Consider the following 19,048-nt stretch of genomic DNA (forward strand, 5'->3'; position numbering starts at 1 on the left):
AAAGCTTGAAGGTAAAGGATCCTTCATATCTCAATTAAATCGGTTACATGGCTCCTGTGAAGGCTAGCTATATAGTTGATTTGCATATGTTTGGTCGATTGCAATCCATTTCATTAACTATTGACACTTGCATAACCATCAAATCAATAAATGTAATACCTTCCCTAATCAGATTTAAAAGCTTTAATAGTGCAATACTGCTGGAAATGGCATAGCAAGATTGAAACAAAATACAAGAATAATAGTCTGTAACAACTTCAGTCAACAAAAATATTCTTGCCAAACCTGAAAACGTAACTTCAATTTGCAAAAATTGATGCTCTTTTTGAATAATTATTAGCCAAGAGATAACTTTTTTTTATGAATATTTACTAACTTGAAGCTTGATGTAACGAACAATTTATTTTACAATACTAAAATATAAATGATAAATAGAAAAAGTGATATGTGATATGATATTAAATTTAAAGCAAAAATATTAAAAATAAGGATTATGATATATGAATAGATAATTCTTAAAGTACCTTTCAAGTTGATTCATCTTAAATTATTCTTTGCTAATACTAAGAATAGGGAGATAACTAAAATTTTAAAAATAATGGTTAATAAATTTTATAAAATCTTAATTACAATGGTTATATTAATATAAATATTTGAAAATTTTGACACAAACATGACAACTGTCGAGTCAAACATTTACATTGCTTTGTACCAAATTTTATCTCACTCAACTAAATTTCACAGATACCAAAATTCTTTTCCCAAATCAACCTGAAAATTTATCATGTTCAAAGTTTCTTTTTTGCAGCTTGAAATCTGATCACTTTGGGTTGAGTCTCATATTCAGGTCAAAATTTCTAATTGTATATTTTTTGATAGGGCCAGATTTGGGCCACTATGACCTATGACTACCCAATAATTAGCACTTAATTGCTGCAGATATAATTATTATATAAACCTCAGCATATGTAATCTCTGAGTATTTCCAAATTCATTAACTAGTTATTACTCATCCTTGCGAGGTATTCAGCTAGTCAGATCTTTAAGGTCAATTTGTTTTTTATTTTATGTCCTTTTTACACTATCCAAATATTTAGATGATATATTTATTTCAGTTACTTTTCTTGGGTTCTTGAATATGATATCAATTAGTAATCAGTACTTGGCAGTGTATTAAATGATCAAGCTTGCATTGGTGGCTTAGCCATGCTAAATGCCTTATATGGAATGTGTAGATAGACTGTGTTGTTATTTTTGCTTTGATTATTTTTTTTTATTGATCATTTTCCAACATCTCTTTTCTTCAGATCGAAGAGAAGGAGAGTTGCTTCGAGTGGAGAGGCTTTGGAAACTATAACAACAGGTTTCTTTTTTTGCTTATGTTCTCTTTTGTTTCCAGAGTTAAGAATAACAAAACTTTTTTGTAACCATTTTTTTCCTATTTGGTCAGCCGTTCTACTTATGATGAGAACCATTTATTCCTTGGAAAGGGTTATGAAGTCTGTTTCATGATAGAAATGTGCTAAGGATACAATGTTATCTATCAAATTACAACAAGAAGGCATGTTAGTCCCAACTATACCGGGGCCAATTAATGGATCTTATACTGATTTGATTTTATGTAAGACTGTATCACTAGTAGCCTTATAACAGTTACAGCTCACGTCAATGCTCATATCGGGTTAGAGACTTTTTTTTTTACAAACACATTGAGTAATTTTGCAAGAATGATTGTGAAAAACTGAAAATGGATTATTGAACAATGTTTTTGGATAAGCCTTCATTTTTACCGAATAGCTTTACTTTTATGTTGAAGCTTCAAGGATGCTTCATGGGTCAAGGAGTCTACCACTGTGGCCAATATTGTTCTATAAGACCATGGTTGAAAACATCAGTTCTATTGCTATATTATATATAAGCATGGTTTAAAATTTTGAGTCGTATTAGAATTTTGTTTTATGATTGAAATGATACAGTTTCAGTATTTTTAAATACAAAATATATTAATTAAAAATAAAAAATTTAATCTAAATATTGAAAAATAAAAAATACAAAAAAGGGAAAATATCTTTTTTTTTTTAAAAAGGAAAAAAATATGGGATCGCAATACCTCCATATGGTAAATAAATAAATAAAAAATAACAATTTTATTATATATTTATGAAATTAAAATGTATAAATAAAATATATATTAACTTAATGGGATAATTTTATTAGACTTTGAATAAGTCTGTTTTGATTATCCTATTAGGGCATCCGTATTGATTTGAATGTTAATATATACCACATTTTCAAATAGCATATGACGTATCCATTATATTAACACATACTCACATTCATTTTAACATTAATAATGATTATTTATGGGTCCTATTGTCCATTTATTATCTTTATTTTTTATATCCATTTTTAATTTTTTTTTATATAAAATCCGCTCATTAATAGTGTTCAAAGAATTGAATGTTGTTAATGTATGAGTGTTATAAGACTCATCCACATTGGTTTGTATCATTTTTTTTTTATATGTTATAACACCCACATATTAATACCAATGTGGATGCTCTTATAGCTAAGAGTTGATTGAAATTATTAATTTAAGGCTTAATTATTAACATAAGGTTTCCTTTCTGCATCATCGCATCCACTGCCTGTGAGTGTCCCCGTCGCGACCCATAGAGGTCGCTTGATCGCAGCGACCTCTATGGGCCTTCGTGACCCCATGGGGACGCCCAAAGGCCCCAAACCCAAGCGTCCCCGCTGCAACTTTGGCTTCCCCACTGCGACCCACTAAGGTTGCCGTGATCCTGTTGAGGTCGTTGCAATCCCGTAGTGACCTCCGTGACCCCGCGGCGGCACGCAGTGCCTATGCTGGGTGGTGTGCAGAATGACAAATTTCGCCCATTTCACTGTACAAAATTTTAAACCATGCATCTAAGTTCAATGGAGGTTCTTGTACCATTCCACCCTTTCTCAAGCAAGATGGAGGAGCCCTTTTACTGGAGAAGGTTATACATGGTGATTATAAACATCTACAGTTGTGAGCACATTATGAGGAGGCAAAATTACACATTTGCAGTGGTGAGACTATTTTGAGGAGGCAAATGTTAATTCATTTGACGTTGCCTTTGCATATAAGAGGAAAAACCCAATGATGGACTACTAACATGTAGTTGAATAGCATTATCAACAAATAGACAAATAGGTGAACCACAGTGATTCATATCCCAACAAATTAAGGATGAAAATGCTACACTAGAAGAATGACAATGACAGGGTAGACTGTGAGATCTATGGTTTCAAGACACTAGTAGCCTCACTAAGTCACAACATTTACAGTTGAGCCCCATCATTTACAATTCCAATCCTAATGTTTTGATCGCAACCCCAATTAAAAAAAAGGGCATGGACATGCACAAATACCGCCTTTCTTTCCATCCAATAGTAATTCCTGGAGTGTCCCATGATTTAATGGATATCAGCAGATTCCTAGAATAAAAGGTTACAGTTGATGATACACCCAAGCAAGACAAAACTTGTTCTTGATCAAATGCAGATCAAATTGAAATATTGAAAAACGGAGAAAGGCTTCACCATGGTATTTGGTACACAAATCTTGCTACTTGATCATTTGAGTATATCAGCCGTTCTAAGGAAGGATTAAATAAAGGGGGCTGTGACTGTCAAAACATAAGAGAGCCTAGTGGATGTCAATTTGAATTAAAATTCTTCATAATGATAGCCTAGCTAGCATTATAATAATTATGAATCCATGGTTTTGAGAACCTGTCCAGACACCAGTTGTGCAATTGGAACTTATTCAGATGCATAGTGATGGTTTAGATAAGCAACCTTTGGTGGGAGTACACCTTGGTTGCTACAAACGTAATGTTTAAAGATGCTCCATGCTCATTTTTTTTTCTGTAAAACCAACATTTCTTGTTTAGAAGGCTGTAGGATGATTACTAAGCATAGAGTAAGTTCTTAAGAGCATGCCACTGTAATCAAATAAGTCAATTGCTAAACTACTCTTAAGCTGCTTTTTATAATTTTCATGAGGCTGTTTTTTTTTTGTATCTCTAAATGATAGTTTTCTTTCTTATGCTATTGCACTAGATTTAGTATGCTCAGTGGTATCTTAGTTTGTTACCAATTGTAAACAATAACTCTACCTATTTCATTTTTTGGAACCTATTAGTGATGACATTTTGATACTCGTTCCATTATGATTGTTGAAATCTGAAACTTCCTTTAAAATAATTCTGTGATAACTTTCTAACTGATTTCTGATGCAGGACTAGGATCAAGCGAAGGGAAAAAAGTTTTGTTTCACTGCAACTATTGCAACAAAGACATTTCAGGGAAGATCCGTATCAAATGCACAAAATGTCCTGATTTTGATCTATGTGTGGAGTGCTTCTCTGTTGGTGCTGAAGTTACTCAACATAAAAGCAACCATCCATATCGAGTTATGGTTAGCACAATTGCTTCTATCTTTACATTAACTAATTCATGATTTTTTACTGCTCAAACTGTTATTGTGTTCTCATTCTTCAACTTGTTCCTCTAGATATTATGTTTAAGGTTTTCAGATTGGGGTTGTGAATTGTTTTGGTGAATTTTTAAATGGTGAATTGTAAGAATATAAAAAGTATGTTAAAAAAGAATTCTGATTTTTTCTTAGAATAATGTGATATCCAAAAATATGTAAAATTATATAATGTTCCATTTAATGATATAATGATATAAGTAGAGTAAGTTGTTAATTCAAGAATGTAAAGGTTCATATCTTATATTGACAATACACATACTTGCTTATTTCATAATAAAATGAGCAATAGAAAATTTCTTTGTCAAATGCATTTCACATAAAAATCATTGTCAGTAAATGTAAGGCAATATTTATGTAACATGATTTCTCAATCCTTATCAGTTTCTCACTAATTGTAATTCTATATGTCGATGTTAGAAGATTTGCTTTCCTTAATCATTGTTACGTGTCTGATTCACCTCGGCTTCCATACTTAATGTGAATTTTTTTCTTTATTGTCATCATTGATTTTTGAGACTCCGCTCTCTTTGACCTTATATTTCTATTGTTTACCACAAAATTTCATTCATCCGAGCCAGGTCGAGTTCTAACCCTATACTGGGTTATGAGCACAACTTCTAAACACTTAAGAGTATCTAGATTTAGCTTTACAACTAAGAAACATAATAACACTTGATCAATAGAAACACACTTGTTATATCAGAAGCAAATGACCTGAACACATTTTACATTCAGATCAAGCACATTTAAACTCTATCACTGATCTCCTTCTTAGTCAAGGACTTTCTCTAGAAGGCCATGGTCAGTCCATAACTCATAAATTAGAAACTCTCAAAACTACTTTGTTCCAATAACAACTTTTATTGAAACTCTTAAGAAACCTTGATTATTTAAAAACTTCTCAATCTCTTAACAAGAAAACCTTCTTCTCAAAAGCCTGTAGAACCAGAAACATCCTCACAACAAAGTCAAAAGATTTTATTCAATTATACAATAAATTAGATAACATAATTCACTTATTAGATGAACTTAAATATAAATGAACTAGTTGAATTACGAAAACTCCCACTATGAAGATGCTGTAGAATACACTAAACAGTTCTCTACAACAAAAGAAGACGGCTACTGTAAATTAGAACTACCCGGAAAAGGTGATCAAATACAAGTTCAACAAAATAATACCATTATTGCTCTTCTCACTTCTTTACACTACGGATTTAATTGAAACTACATTAGTACATATAGAAACGTCCGCTTCAGCAACTTGGCGTTCTAGTGAATTTAAAGAAGCTTTCGCTAAACTAAACAAAGATTTAAGTCAGTAATCTCTTTGTAAAATTATTCCTAAACTTCTACTTGTCACTTCTAAATTCGTAACATATAAACCCAATGAGTCTGACAAAAACTAAACCCTTCTCTGGACCTTCCAGAGCTGTTAGAGCAATAGAAGCTAATACTTCCTCCTCCTGGATAGATTCTATAACCAGGAGAAATAACACTTCTTCTTTAGTACCTCTTCGACTTGAAGAAATAATAGACGTTGATAAAGATCTTACTATTTTATCAAATGAACAACTAAATACTTTAAATTCTAGGAAACTTTATAGTCAAGGTATTCTAAAATTTTTCAACATCGGTCTATAGACATCATAGACAGGAAGCTCTTCACCTCCTTGATGGGGGGAGAAGTGAAACTTGGTCTAATGACAGAAGAGGCAGCAAAAACTTTATACCTAAGAAAACATAATTACATCCATCTAGGACTTTTGTTTTTGGTCTATGCGGCTTAACAAAGGCAAAGTTAGGAGGAAAAGTTTTATTAGTCTTACATGACATCCGTTTTTCTGATACTGAAAAAGCAATCATTGGACTAATAGAAGTCGATATGAATGCAAACTTAGGAATTACTTATGCTCCAATTTTAATATGACTATAATAGACTTTATAAAACATATACAAATTCATATACAGGCAAAAGGCTATGACCAATTCTAAGGAGATAATCTCCAATTAGATATCATATTCTTAGGAAAAACAATGAATCACATGCACAATTACTTTAAAGTATCTGTTACAGATATGATTGAAGCACTGACAACCAAAGGAATACATTTTCTTAACCCAAAGAATACATTTTCTTATCAATTGATAAATCTTTTGATTGCAGTAAAATTTGTTGTGAGGATGTTTTTGGTTCTACATACTTTTGAGAAGAAGGTTTTCTTGTTAAGAGATTGAGAGAAGTTTTTAAATAATCAAGATTTCTTAGGAGTTCCGATAAAAGTTGTTGTTGTTGGAACAAAGTAGTTTTGAGAGTTTCTAATTTATTAGTTATGGACTGACCATGACCTTCTAGAGAAAGTCCTTGACTAAGAAGGAGATCAGTGATAGAGTTTAAATGTGCTCGATCTGAATGTAAAATGTGTTCAAGTCGTTTGCTTTTGATATAACAAGTGTGTTTTTATTGATCAAGTGTTATTATGTTTCTTGGTTGTAAAGCTAGATCTAGATACTCTAAGTGTTTAGAAGTTGTGCTCATAACCTAGTATAGGGTTAGAAATCGACCTGACTCTATACCAAGTTTTCTAGAGGGTTGGTTGTGAGAGGTGTTTGTGTTTTTCGGAAGTGGTGTGTTCTAAACCTATAGGTTAGTGTTTTGTCTTTCTTCCGTTCGTACCAGTGAGCCTCACCTAGTAAAGAGCCTCTAGAGTTGTTTGAAAATCCAAATGATTCTTAACCCTACTTCTTCAGGTCTTACAATAGCTTTTTTGCTGATTGCCTTACTTAAGCCAGCACAGGTTTTACAGAACCGAAAGATTTCTCTCAGTCTCTTTTAGCTAGTTATGCGAATACTAAAGAGTATGTGACAATAAGGACTGAGGACTATTGAACTGAAGAAAACAAGAACACCAGCCTATGGTTTAGAAACACAAAGATATTATTCAGCCATAAAGAAGAAATACAAACAACTGAGAAGATTTATACAAGACTAAACTGATAGAGTACAAAAACTTACAATTATAGTACAAGAGGACGTTCAGAGAAAGCGAGAAGGAAAGAGGAAGGTTGAGAGCTGAGAGAATTGAGAGGTTTTTTTTTCCTTATGGATGCTGGCGAGGAGGTATTTATAGAGCGAAGAAGAAGGGACTGGAAGGTAGTCGTGGCAGATAACTATGCTAGTCAGTGCTGGTAGAGGTCAGGGATGACGTCATTAGTGGCTTTAGTCGTCAGTGCTTACGTCTTTTGTTTGATGACGCCATTGCTTCTGTGTCATTAGAATTCCATCATGTTTGATGAGGTTGGCTTCTTCGACAGAACCCATGGATGGTAGTAGAGTAGATGTGGAGGCTGCTGAAGTCTGTCTTCGTTGTTTTTCTAACCATGCTAGATTTTTATTTTGGTAGGTTTAAATGTTCAGTGGAGTGAGAGAACGGAAAGAATACCGTTCCAAAAGTTTTTGGCTAATATATTTTTTCGGTTAGTGTTTCTTTGGCTAAAGTATAGTCTAGAGGACCTTGATCCCATAACTAGGAACTTCCTTGTAGCGAAGCTCTGCAATGTTTCAGTTGTTCTTCAAGTGGTTTTGATGATGTTCAATCTTTGTTTGGATTGGAAGGATAGTCTTCAAATGGTAGAAGTTCAATATTAAGTTTTTTCATATCTAATTTAATTAGATGGCTGATTCAATATAAGTAGTTGTCCATTTTGGCGGAGAATTATCAAAACTCAAAAGTACATAGAACAAGTGTTTCTTTTTCTTAGCTTTTGCCCAAGTACTGGAGGTAGGGTTGGAACAGAGTCTAAGTCTTGTATCCAAAGTTGTTGTAGTAAACCGTAGTTCATTAAAGTAAGAGGAGTAATAAATTGCCTCTGTAATTTTTATGTTGAAAATTTTCACAATGTATATTTGCTTTTCTGAAAGAGTATAAGAGTTGACATCTGCAACCCAAGTTTGTATTCTCAGAACACTGAGGAAAACTTTTAGTGCAAGGAAGTTTATAAGTATATTCTTCAACATAAGTTATTGAAATGCCAGGAGTAGGGTTTTGATGAAACCAATTAAGTACTTCTTCAAGTTCTAAGAACAATTTGTAACTAGAGGCTTCTCCCAAAGTAGTGATGTAGGTACGTAAGTCTGTTGGTAATGCCTTGATAGATACTAGTGTGTATACTAAAAACTTAGTTTTTTGTAAACATTTATTTTGAAATAAAGAATCACACTGGTCAAATGTCTACATTTATATGCTAAGTGTAGTTGTTCAATTAATTTATATTGTAGATAACATGATGTGTGGTGTCACACACAGAAGATCATGTTATCAGTTCCTTAATTATAAATAGTAGCTCACGACTAAGATGGATAGGAACAAACCATTGGAATAGTCGTAGTGTAATTTGGTATTAGTTTATCTTGACTATAAAATTACACTAGTACACTCTGAGTGTATTGAGCAGGACCATTTGAGGTAGTTTCTTTTTATACTGATTATGTAAAAGAACAATACTTCTGTTATTATGGAAGTGTGTACTCTTAATCATGATATAATAATAAGCACATATACTTAATATTTATTTCTTTAATTTATCAAAGGGTGCGATTTAGTTCGATAAATCAATAGACCCGATAAGTTGGGAAATAATATTATTTATATGGTGTGTTGTTGATTATAGAATAAAACTGTGTCCTAGTAATCTAGGTTGATGATGTCCCCTTGAGGAGCTCATAAGGATTGTCATGTAAACCCTGCAGGCGGACTTAGTTTGACATGACGATAATGTTGAGTGGTACTACTCTTGGAGCTAGATATTAATTAAGTGAGTTGTGAGTAACTCATTTAATTAGTGACATTCAATATCTTAAACACAGGGAGACTAATACACTCATGATAAGAAGGAACCCATATAGTAATATGAGATTGCTGCGGTAGTGCAATAATAACTCTTTAGTGGAATGAGATATTATTGATGAACTCGAGTTGGGTGTTCGAGGCGAACACGGGAAGCTCAAGTTTATCGGGAGACCAAAATCAATTCCTCCTCTCGGTCCTTGTCGTAGCCTCTTATTTATAAAGTTTTATGCCCACCTAAACCCACCTTCTTACCCATCCATAGGTGGCCGGCCAAGCCAAGCTTGGAGCCCAAGCAAGGGCCGGCCAAGATAAGCCGTGGATGGATCAAGTGGTGGCCGACCCTAGCTTGGAACCCAAGTTAAGGTGGTCGACCACAATAAAAATAAAAGGGGATTTTATTTTATAAAAAAAATCTTTCCTTATGTAGAAGCCATGATTTAAAAGAGAGTTTTAAAAATTAAATTTTTCTTTTTATAGTTTCTACAAAAGATTAAGAGAAAGGTTTGATATCTTTCCTTATTTGTAGTTAAAAGGAAGATTTTAATTTTGGAGAAAACTTTCCTTTTTGTAATCATCCACATATTTTAATAGAGAGATTTTAATTTATAAAAGTTTCCTTTTATAACCAATCATGAAGGGATTTTTTTAAAGAGAAATTTTTATTTTAAAAATTTCCGGAAACAAATTAGGAAGTTTTAATTTTCTATTTAAAACTTTCCTTGTTTGGAGGATTTAAGGTGACCGACCATTAAAAGAATAAAAGGAGATTTTAATTAAATTTTCCTTTCATTGGCAAGGAAAATAAGGAAGTTTTATTAAAACTTTCCTTATTTGCCAAAACTAAGGAATATAAAAGAGAGGGTAGAGGTGCCTCACCTTATAACAATACTTCTATTATTCTTCTCTTCTCTTCCTTGGTGGTGGCCGACCCTCATCCCTCTTCTTCCTCATATTCTTCTTCCTTGGTGGCCGGTGGCATCTCATCTCAAGGAGTTCAAGGTGGCCGGATCTTGTTAGAGGAAGGAGAGATAGGAGACATTGTTTCTTAGCATCCTTTAGAGCTTGTGGTGGTGGCCGAAACTCGTAAGAAGAAGGAGGCTTGGGTGGATTCTCGTCTCGGTAGATCGTCGCCCACACGACGTTCGAGATAAGAAGAGGAATACGACAAAAGATCGTAAGGTCTATAAGCTACAAAAGGTATAACTAGTTATTAATTTCATCATCATAACTAGTTCATTTTTTTGTTTAGATCTTGAAATACCAAACACAAGAGGCTAACGATTCTAGGTTTCGAATTTATGATTCGAATTTGTGTTTCTTTTGTTTTTCGATCTTGTGATTCGATTGTTCTTATTGGTTAAATCTAGGGTTACTATAAGGAGATTAAATATTGAATTTCGTGAAAGACTTTGTCTAGGAAGTGGTGGATGCTCCCATAACCAAGAAGCCTAGTGCCTCGCCATGTTTAACCTGGAAGCCGATCTTTGAAATAAATATTTAATCAAATTTGTAACATAGGTGGATTTGAATCAATAATGTTAAGCATCGTTTGCAATCCAAGTCCATACCTCTAAGAATAGATAAATTGAATTTAGAATCAATAATGTTAAATTCTGTTTGCGATTCCAAATTTAATTTCTAAATAACACAATAGGTTGTTAGGAAATGTTCAGGACTTGTACAAAATTTTTGTACAGGGGAACCGGTACGATATTCCGAATAGCAACCAACAACTAGACTATTGTGTTGGCCAGTGTTAGTCTGAAGTATTTTCATAGATTGATAAGTCATTGGCCTTGTAGGTACAGATAGTACATCCGTATCTCTTCGGGTAGGTATTTCAGAAGTGGTTGCTACCATTAAGTAAGTTTTATCTGCTTGTATTTGACTGTAATTCTGAAGTGAAGGGCTAATTGTAAAGTTTGGCCCCAATTTTTCTCTAAGTAAATCATAGGCTTCATCTAAAGAGTAAAAACCCTTGTAAGGTACTTTGTCTTCGTCTGAGAGAAGAGGTTTAACTTCATCCCAGTGGGCATAAAGACCTGCATAAGTTTCTGCGAGAATAGCATAACAACAACAACAACAACAACCAAGCCTTTTCCCACTAGGTGGGATCGGCTGTATGAATCCTTTTACGCCATTGAGCTCTATCTCCTATTATATCATCATCTATATTTAAATATATTTTATCTTGTTTTATTGTTGCTAACCAAGTCTTTTTTGGTCTTCCTCTTCCTCGTTTGATATGCATATTTATCATAGTTTCACATCGCCTAACTAGAGCATTTATTGGTCGTCTAAGTATATGTCCGTACCATCTTAAACGTGTCTCTCGGAGTTTTCCCTCAATAGATGCAACTCCGACTTTCTCTCTAATGCTCTCATTTCTTATTTTGTCCATCTTTGTATGTCCACACATCCACTTTAACATCCTCATCTCTGCAACTCTCATCTTCTGCTCGTGTGCTCGAGTCATAGCCCAAAAGAACTCTGGTTTTATAGAACTTACCTTTAAGTTTAAGAGGTACTTTACTATCACATAAAACACTCGACGCTCCCCTCCATTTCACCCTCCCGCCAGATTCATGTAAGACATCTCTCAATCCTCCATCATTTTGTAGAAATGATCCTAAATATTTAAATCTTTCCGAGCAACTCATCCTCTCCTATCTTAACAATTGTTTCATTACTTCTAATATCTAAACTTAAATTCCATATATTCTCTTTAATCTACTAAGCTTAAAACCTTTCCTTCTAGTGTTTTCCTCCAAGATTCTAGCTTAGCATTTACTCCTTCACGTGTCTCATCTACCAAAATAATATCATCCACAAACAACATGCATCACGGTACTGGAAGTGAGTTCATCCATAATTAGTGTAAAAGATAGAGTCGATCCTTGATGTAACTCTATCTTTATGGAAAATACTTTAGTCTTTAGTCGTTACATCCTCGTATATATCCTTAATTAGTTCAATATATTACGCTAACACCTCTCTTTTCTAAAATTCGCCATATAATTTCTCTTTTCTATCATACACTTTTTCTAAGTCAATGAATACCACGTGTAGATCTTGTTTTGCTCCCGATATTTTTCAATTAATTGTTTAAGAAGATGTATAGCTTATATTACCTTCCAAGCATAAACCCAAATTGATTTTCGTCGTGGTCTCCTTCCTTAATCTTTTTTCTATTACTTTTTCCCAAAGTTTCATAGTATGACTCATTAGTTTAATACCCCTATAGTTTGCACAATTTCGTACGTCTCCCTTATTCTTATATAAGGGAACTAGAGTATTTATCCTCCATTGATCAGACATTTTTTTCGTTTTCAATATCATGTTAAATAATTTTGTAAGCCATTCAATACCTTGTTTCCCTAAGCACTTCCACACCTCTATCGGAATATCATCTGGTCCAACGACTTTTCCATTGTGCATCTCATTTAAAGTTTGTTTTACTTCTGAAGTTTGAATTTTACGATAAAAATTAAAATTTCGATGCTCATTTGACCTAATTAAATTACCCAAGTTAAGTTGGTCTCCTAAACCTTCATTAAAAAGTTGATGAAAATACCTCTTCCACCGCTCTTTTATTTCTCCATCGCTTACTAATACCCTATTACATTCATCTTTAATACATTTTATTTGACTAAGATCTCTTGTTTTTCTTTCTCTCACTTTAGCTATTCTATAAATGGTCTCTTTCCCCTTCTTTTGTATCCAATTTTTGATATAACCGTTCAAAAGTTTCATTTTTTGCTTCACTCACCACTTTCTTAGTTTCTTTCTTGGCAATTGTATATTTTTTTAAGTTTTCCTCATTCTTACAAATATATAATTTCTTATAAGCTATTCGTTTTTCCTTCACTTTCTCTTGTACTTTCTCATTCCACCACCAAGATTCTTTACTTAGCGGTGCATGCCCCTTTGACTCACCGAGGACACTCTTAGCTACTATTTTTAACTTTGATACCATCTTATCCCATTTTGTATTAGAGTCATCATATATTTCACCTAATGCTTGTATTTCTATCTTCTCCTTAAATATATGTTGCTTCCCATCCTTTAACTTCCACCACTTAATTTTAGGAATTGTATATATTTTCTTTCCTGCGAGAATAGCATAACAAGAAAATTTCTTTCCCAACGATTTCTGCATTAATCACTGCTATTTTATTGCTGGCTATGCCTGGTGAAGTAGGAAGATGCCATATATTATCAATCAAACATTGTTGTATAGCATCTAATTGCAATCGTAATGCGAATTGGAATGTATCTTCGTTTCTTGTGTATAGCGATAAATCATGAATACCAAATTTTATAGTCTTGGAATAACCATAAGTATGTACCTTCTTTATCTGGTCCATTCTGAAAGAGGAAAGAAGTTAAATAAGTAATCTAGACAAAGTATCAGCTAAAGAACTATTCGTTCCTTTAATATGTTCCCAATGAATATGTAAACCCTTATTGAGGATGACATCAGTGAATTTTATCCAACGTTTAGAACCAAGGCCTTTTCTTGCTTTCTTTGTCTGTTGGCTATATTTTACTATGGCCTCACAATCTGTTCTAATTGTAATTTTAGATTTACTGTAGATAAATAGCATAAAAGCTTCTAAACAGTAGACGACCGCTAGTAGTTCAAAGTCTAAGGAGGTTAATCTTCCTTTTTCTTTATATTTGTCTGAAGCATAGCGGCAAAGGTTTTCAGAGATTTTTGGGTCATAGATCTTTTACTGAATAGGGCTCCGCCCCATCCCGATTGACAACCATCAATTTTTATGACTAGATAGTCTGAATCTAAGGGAAGTGTTAACTGAGGATGTTGTACCATAAGTTTGATTTGTCTTACCAAGTCTATGTCTTGCTGATTGAAGTATCTTTGTCTTGTTAGAGATGTTTTATTATATAGAGGACCGCTAATTTTGCCAACATTCTTTATATATGGGCATGCACAATTTAGAAGTCCTAAAAATGATCTCAAAGTTTTAATATCCTCCAATTTGTCTGGAAATCCTAAGAGTTTACTAGTGATGTGTGGTTGCAATGTTATTTTGCCTTGACCAATAAGACTTCCTAGGAATTCAATGTATGGTATGACAAGTTTCATCTTTTTCTTTGAAACAATTAACCCATGTTTTTCCAATAGGTTAAAAATCATATGTAAGTGAGCAAAGTGTTCTTCTTTTGTCTGGAAAAAATGAGAATATCATCAATATAAACACAAGGAAGTAACAGGTCGGAAAATATTATCCATTTTTCTTTGGAAAATTTGAGGTGCTATTTTAAGTCCAAATGACATAACTAACTATTCAAAATGTCCTTCTGGACAAGAGAATGCAGTCGAGGAAATAGACTCAGGATGCATCTTAACTTGTCAAAAATCAGATTTCATGTCAAATTTGGAATACCATTTAGATTTCTGGATTTTATTAAGTAATTGCTCCTTATCAGGAATTTTAATTTCTTAGGGAAGAATCCAGATTGGAATGCATCTTCTAATTTCCTTAGTGCTTACTTTTATTTATGGTCTCTCTACTAAAATGGAGTTTTCACTTTTTAGTTACATCCCTGGGCTAATACTGATTTTTCTGCAGGACAACTTGTCTTTCCCTCTTATTTGTCCAGATTGGAATGCGGACGAGGAAATACTGCTTTTAGAGGTATTCCCCATCCTTTCCTATCAGAAATATTTTGTACTTCAGTCTCGCCCTTGTGTAAACCTTGAGTAGTAACTTTGTGGTTACCTTTAGGGGATTGAGATGTATGGGCTTGGGAACTGGGCTGAGGTTGCTGAACATGTTGGTACAAAGAGCAAGGCACAATGCATTGACCATTATACCACATCATACTTGAACTCGCCTTGCTATCCTCTTCCAGTATTGTATCTTTCCATAACCAGCTTACTCTTCATTATTTAATCTTTTGCAGTCCTCATTTTACAATCTCAAGTCTATCATTTCTTGGTTGTTGGAATCCACTACAGGATATGTCTCACGTTAATGGTAAGAATCGAAAGGAACTCCTTGCTATGGCTAAAGTACAAGTCGAGGGAAAGAAAGGTTAGTTTTGGTTTCTCTGAATAAATCAATTATTTAAACTAGTAATTGGGTTCATACAACGATTTTGTTACAATTCTAATAAATTTTTTTTACAGTGTTGTCACTTGTCCATTTAAATGTTGCTTTGTTCTTAGTATTCATACATTTCTCTCTTCCCGTCTCTGATTTTCATTTATGATAATTTGTTTTCTAGTTGCAGGAGATCCATCTGTAATTTATGCAAAATTATAATTGTGCTGTAACTAGTACCTACAGAATTCTCAGTGCATTTAGCATTTTTTTTCTTATACACCTGTATGATGAGGTAAAGAAATAGGAAGCTAACTTAATATACTGAAGCTATTTAATGTTTGTAATCAAATTATTCCATTCATCTGAACTAAATCTTATCTACACTACATTTCTGCGTAGCCTTGTTATTTGTTTGCTTGCTACTTTGCATATATGGCTGTGTTCGATCATGTTTACACATTGGTGTTTTCCATTGAGACACAAAAATGATATAAAGTTAACCTTGCTACTTTATAGAGGGAATCCCAAACATTGGTAGTTGTTTATGTATGTAGTGGTTGTCACACTTCCACCATGGCTATGAACAATTGCTATAGTAGCAGTACAAATGACCATCATGCCAATCAAAGAGCTGTTCCACATAAGCACATGTTAACATTTGTAGAACATTTCCACAACATCTCAGGTTTACGATAGCAATAATATGCAAGTAAACCTTCACTAATACAAAAATGATTTATTACTAAAGGAAATGTGTAATACTTTAACAAAATATATTGTCCTAAACTAGCAGAAACTTGCATAAACAAGGAAAATACATAGTGACCAAGGTAGTAAGAAGAACCCAAGAAAACTCAAAATGTTCCAAGTTAGGTAGCTGTAATGTCTTAGACAAGAAAGTGCAATAGTGCACCTTGTAACTTGACTCGATGCCCCTACTAGCCTCATGTTAATCTGAAGTTAGATACACAAACTAGATTTTCAGTAAAAAAAAAACTAGTAGGAGAGTCTCCTAGGAAACTGAAAATAATAGACAACAAAATAATCAAGTATGAAAGATAGATGTAAATGCCCTATCATATTCTAGGTTATCCTGGCAAAATTTCTATATGTGTCTGCCTATGCAAACCCCTCATGCTGTGACAAATAGGTGGGTAAGATTCTGTGTCACCCTAAGGAGGCCACTCTGTGATCTCTCCCTAAAGCCATAGGCTTAATGGTTGCAGATCCTCATTATCTTATAATGACACATGTTCCCAATCAGAGAAGGGGTTCATGTGGGAGGTGTGCTGCATTGCCATTGGCCCATTGATCAGCTCAAAATTGGGCTACTTGCTCATTGTTGGTGTTGCTCAGGTGCGAGGGGAGAGAGTTTGCTTGTTGTTCACATAAATTAGAAGGAACATGACTATCTCCAGCTGCTCAGATTACACAGTGCTGCTGAATGTCAACATGGCTAGAAGAGGCAGTGACTTTATTGTTCAATTTGTAAGGAGAAGAGAAAAAGGTTTACGAAGGTGGATAAAGAGGAGATGTTAGAGGAGAAAAGTTGTGGACAAGGGAAGAACCGGCGATGGTTCTGCAAAGGTGGAAGGGCGCTAGTGGTTTGCGAACTTAAAAGTTGAGGATGGATTTGTTCCTCTTCCTTTGTTCTTGTGGTTGAAAAAGGAATAGGTTAAGGGAAGATTTTGTGTTCATAGGTTTGGATCTGGGTTGGGTTAAGTCAAACAGGTATGACATTCTACCTGCCAAATAAAATTTGGTCCCTAAAATTAGTCACTGAAGCAAAAAGATGAGGATATCTGACACGTATTTTAGTTATTGAAGCATTAAGATGAGGATATCTGATATGTATGTCATCCTCACTCTCTCAAATGACCTCCTGATATGAAGGGTGTTGCCACTCGACCTTCACGATTTGCAAATTTCAGATTCTGTTTCTACAAGCCATTCTCGTTTCTGGTTCCATGCTCCTCATAACTTGCATCAAAATTAGGTCGCATTGCGGAGCTTTATAAAATGAGTCAAAACTAACATGTAATTTCATAGCATGGGCACGTGGAAGACGCTATGCACCCCCTTTAAAGAAGGTAAAGCAAGCAAGAAGGCTGCTGGACCAACTCACCCAAGGATTTAAAGACCAAATAAATTTGGGAACCAACTTTGTCTTCAGACTGAATAGTGGACCAACTTGCTCAAGGATTTAACTTGATAAAATAAATTTGGGAGCGAACTTTCTCTTGAGACTGAATCTCCTCACATCGCCCCTTCACAGCGGACAAATGCAGGAAGCAATGGTCTCTATCAGAGAACTCTTAACCCTTTGACATGTTACTCCGGATAGCTCTTCTGTTGGTTCTGGGCAGTGAATTGTGGTTGTATAATCCTTTGCACTAATTTTGTATCTTTTTAAATCTATTGTGCACCCCACAATTGCCACTCACTAGCTTTGTCCTAAAGCACCAGTTTTCTATTGGTATTCTCTTAAAGTGTCTCTAATAGTTCCATCTGAATATATGACTGTAACTATTGTTTATGCGAATTACATTAGGTATAGACGCTCATCTCAACCACCAGTTCTTTCCTATGCACATACATATAGGAAGTCATCTCTAGAGCCAAAAAATGAACTCTGGCCAACAATCTATTTGTGAATGGAAGACAGTGCAAAATCTAAGCATGGTACCCAAAGCCTTTTGCAAACTCCATGGGTGGAAAGTGCAAAACCTCAAACTGAAACGAGGTTAATGATCTGAGATGATGCTTTGAGGAATCACATGGAGTCTGATGATATCTACACTACAATTTGGCCAGTCAACCGAATCATATTTATGGATTGGCAACATATGAGCTGACTTGGTGAAGCGATTGATTACTACCTAAATCGAGTCATGCCTTTTTCAGTACTCTGGAAGTCTGCGCTATTAGTGATGTATTTCCATTTTTTAATTTGGGGTTCAAATAAAGCACCATGTAAAGGTGAATATTTTGCCTTGATCTACTAGCACACCAAACATTGAGCCATAATCTATGATATTGCTCTTCACGTAATGACACCAATACAACCTATCAAGATCTACAAACATCCATGTGTTGCGAAGTCTAAATGGTGTCTCTCTCAAACGTTTGTTGTTAATAGGATGAGACATTGGACAATCTGTGAATCTTGGAATCTCAACACACCATTACAAGAGAAATCTAGCTTCAGAATTTGTTCTTATTCTTTCACAATTGTTTGGAGTTTGATCTTCCATTTGACAATGTCGGCCAATTAAGTAGTGGAAGTTGAACCAGCTTTAAAGCTAAAATATCATTGAGGCAAGGTTTAAAATATCGTGCTGTGTTGCTCGACAAGGGCGAAAAAATTCGTTCTACTCGCTGATCAAAATTGGCACCGGCACGCCGGAAGTACCGTAGCCACGGAGGTGTTATGTGCGCATTGCGGAGGCCACAAGCAGGCCTCGCGACCGTCATGGAGACCATGCATGGGCCTCGAGGCCCCCGCGGAGGCCTTGCAGCCACTGCGAGGGTCTCACGACCGTTGCGAAGGGATCACGGTTGCCTCGCGACTGCCG

General features: G+C 34.6%; 1 pseudogene; it reads left to right on the forward strand.

The window, feature by feature from the left end:
* Positions 1-19,048, forward strand: part of LOC122052515 — a 31,082-nt pseudogene that overhangs the window by 6,473 nt on the left and 5,561 nt on the right.

The sequence above is a fragment of the Zingiber officinale genome, chromosome 3A (assembly GCF_018446385.1).
Source record: "Zingiber officinale cultivar Zhangliang chromosome 3A, Zo_v1.1, whole genome shotgun sequence".
NCBI lineage: Eukaryota > Viridiplantae > Streptophyta > Magnoliopsida > Zingiberales > Zingiberaceae > Zingiber > Zingiber officinale.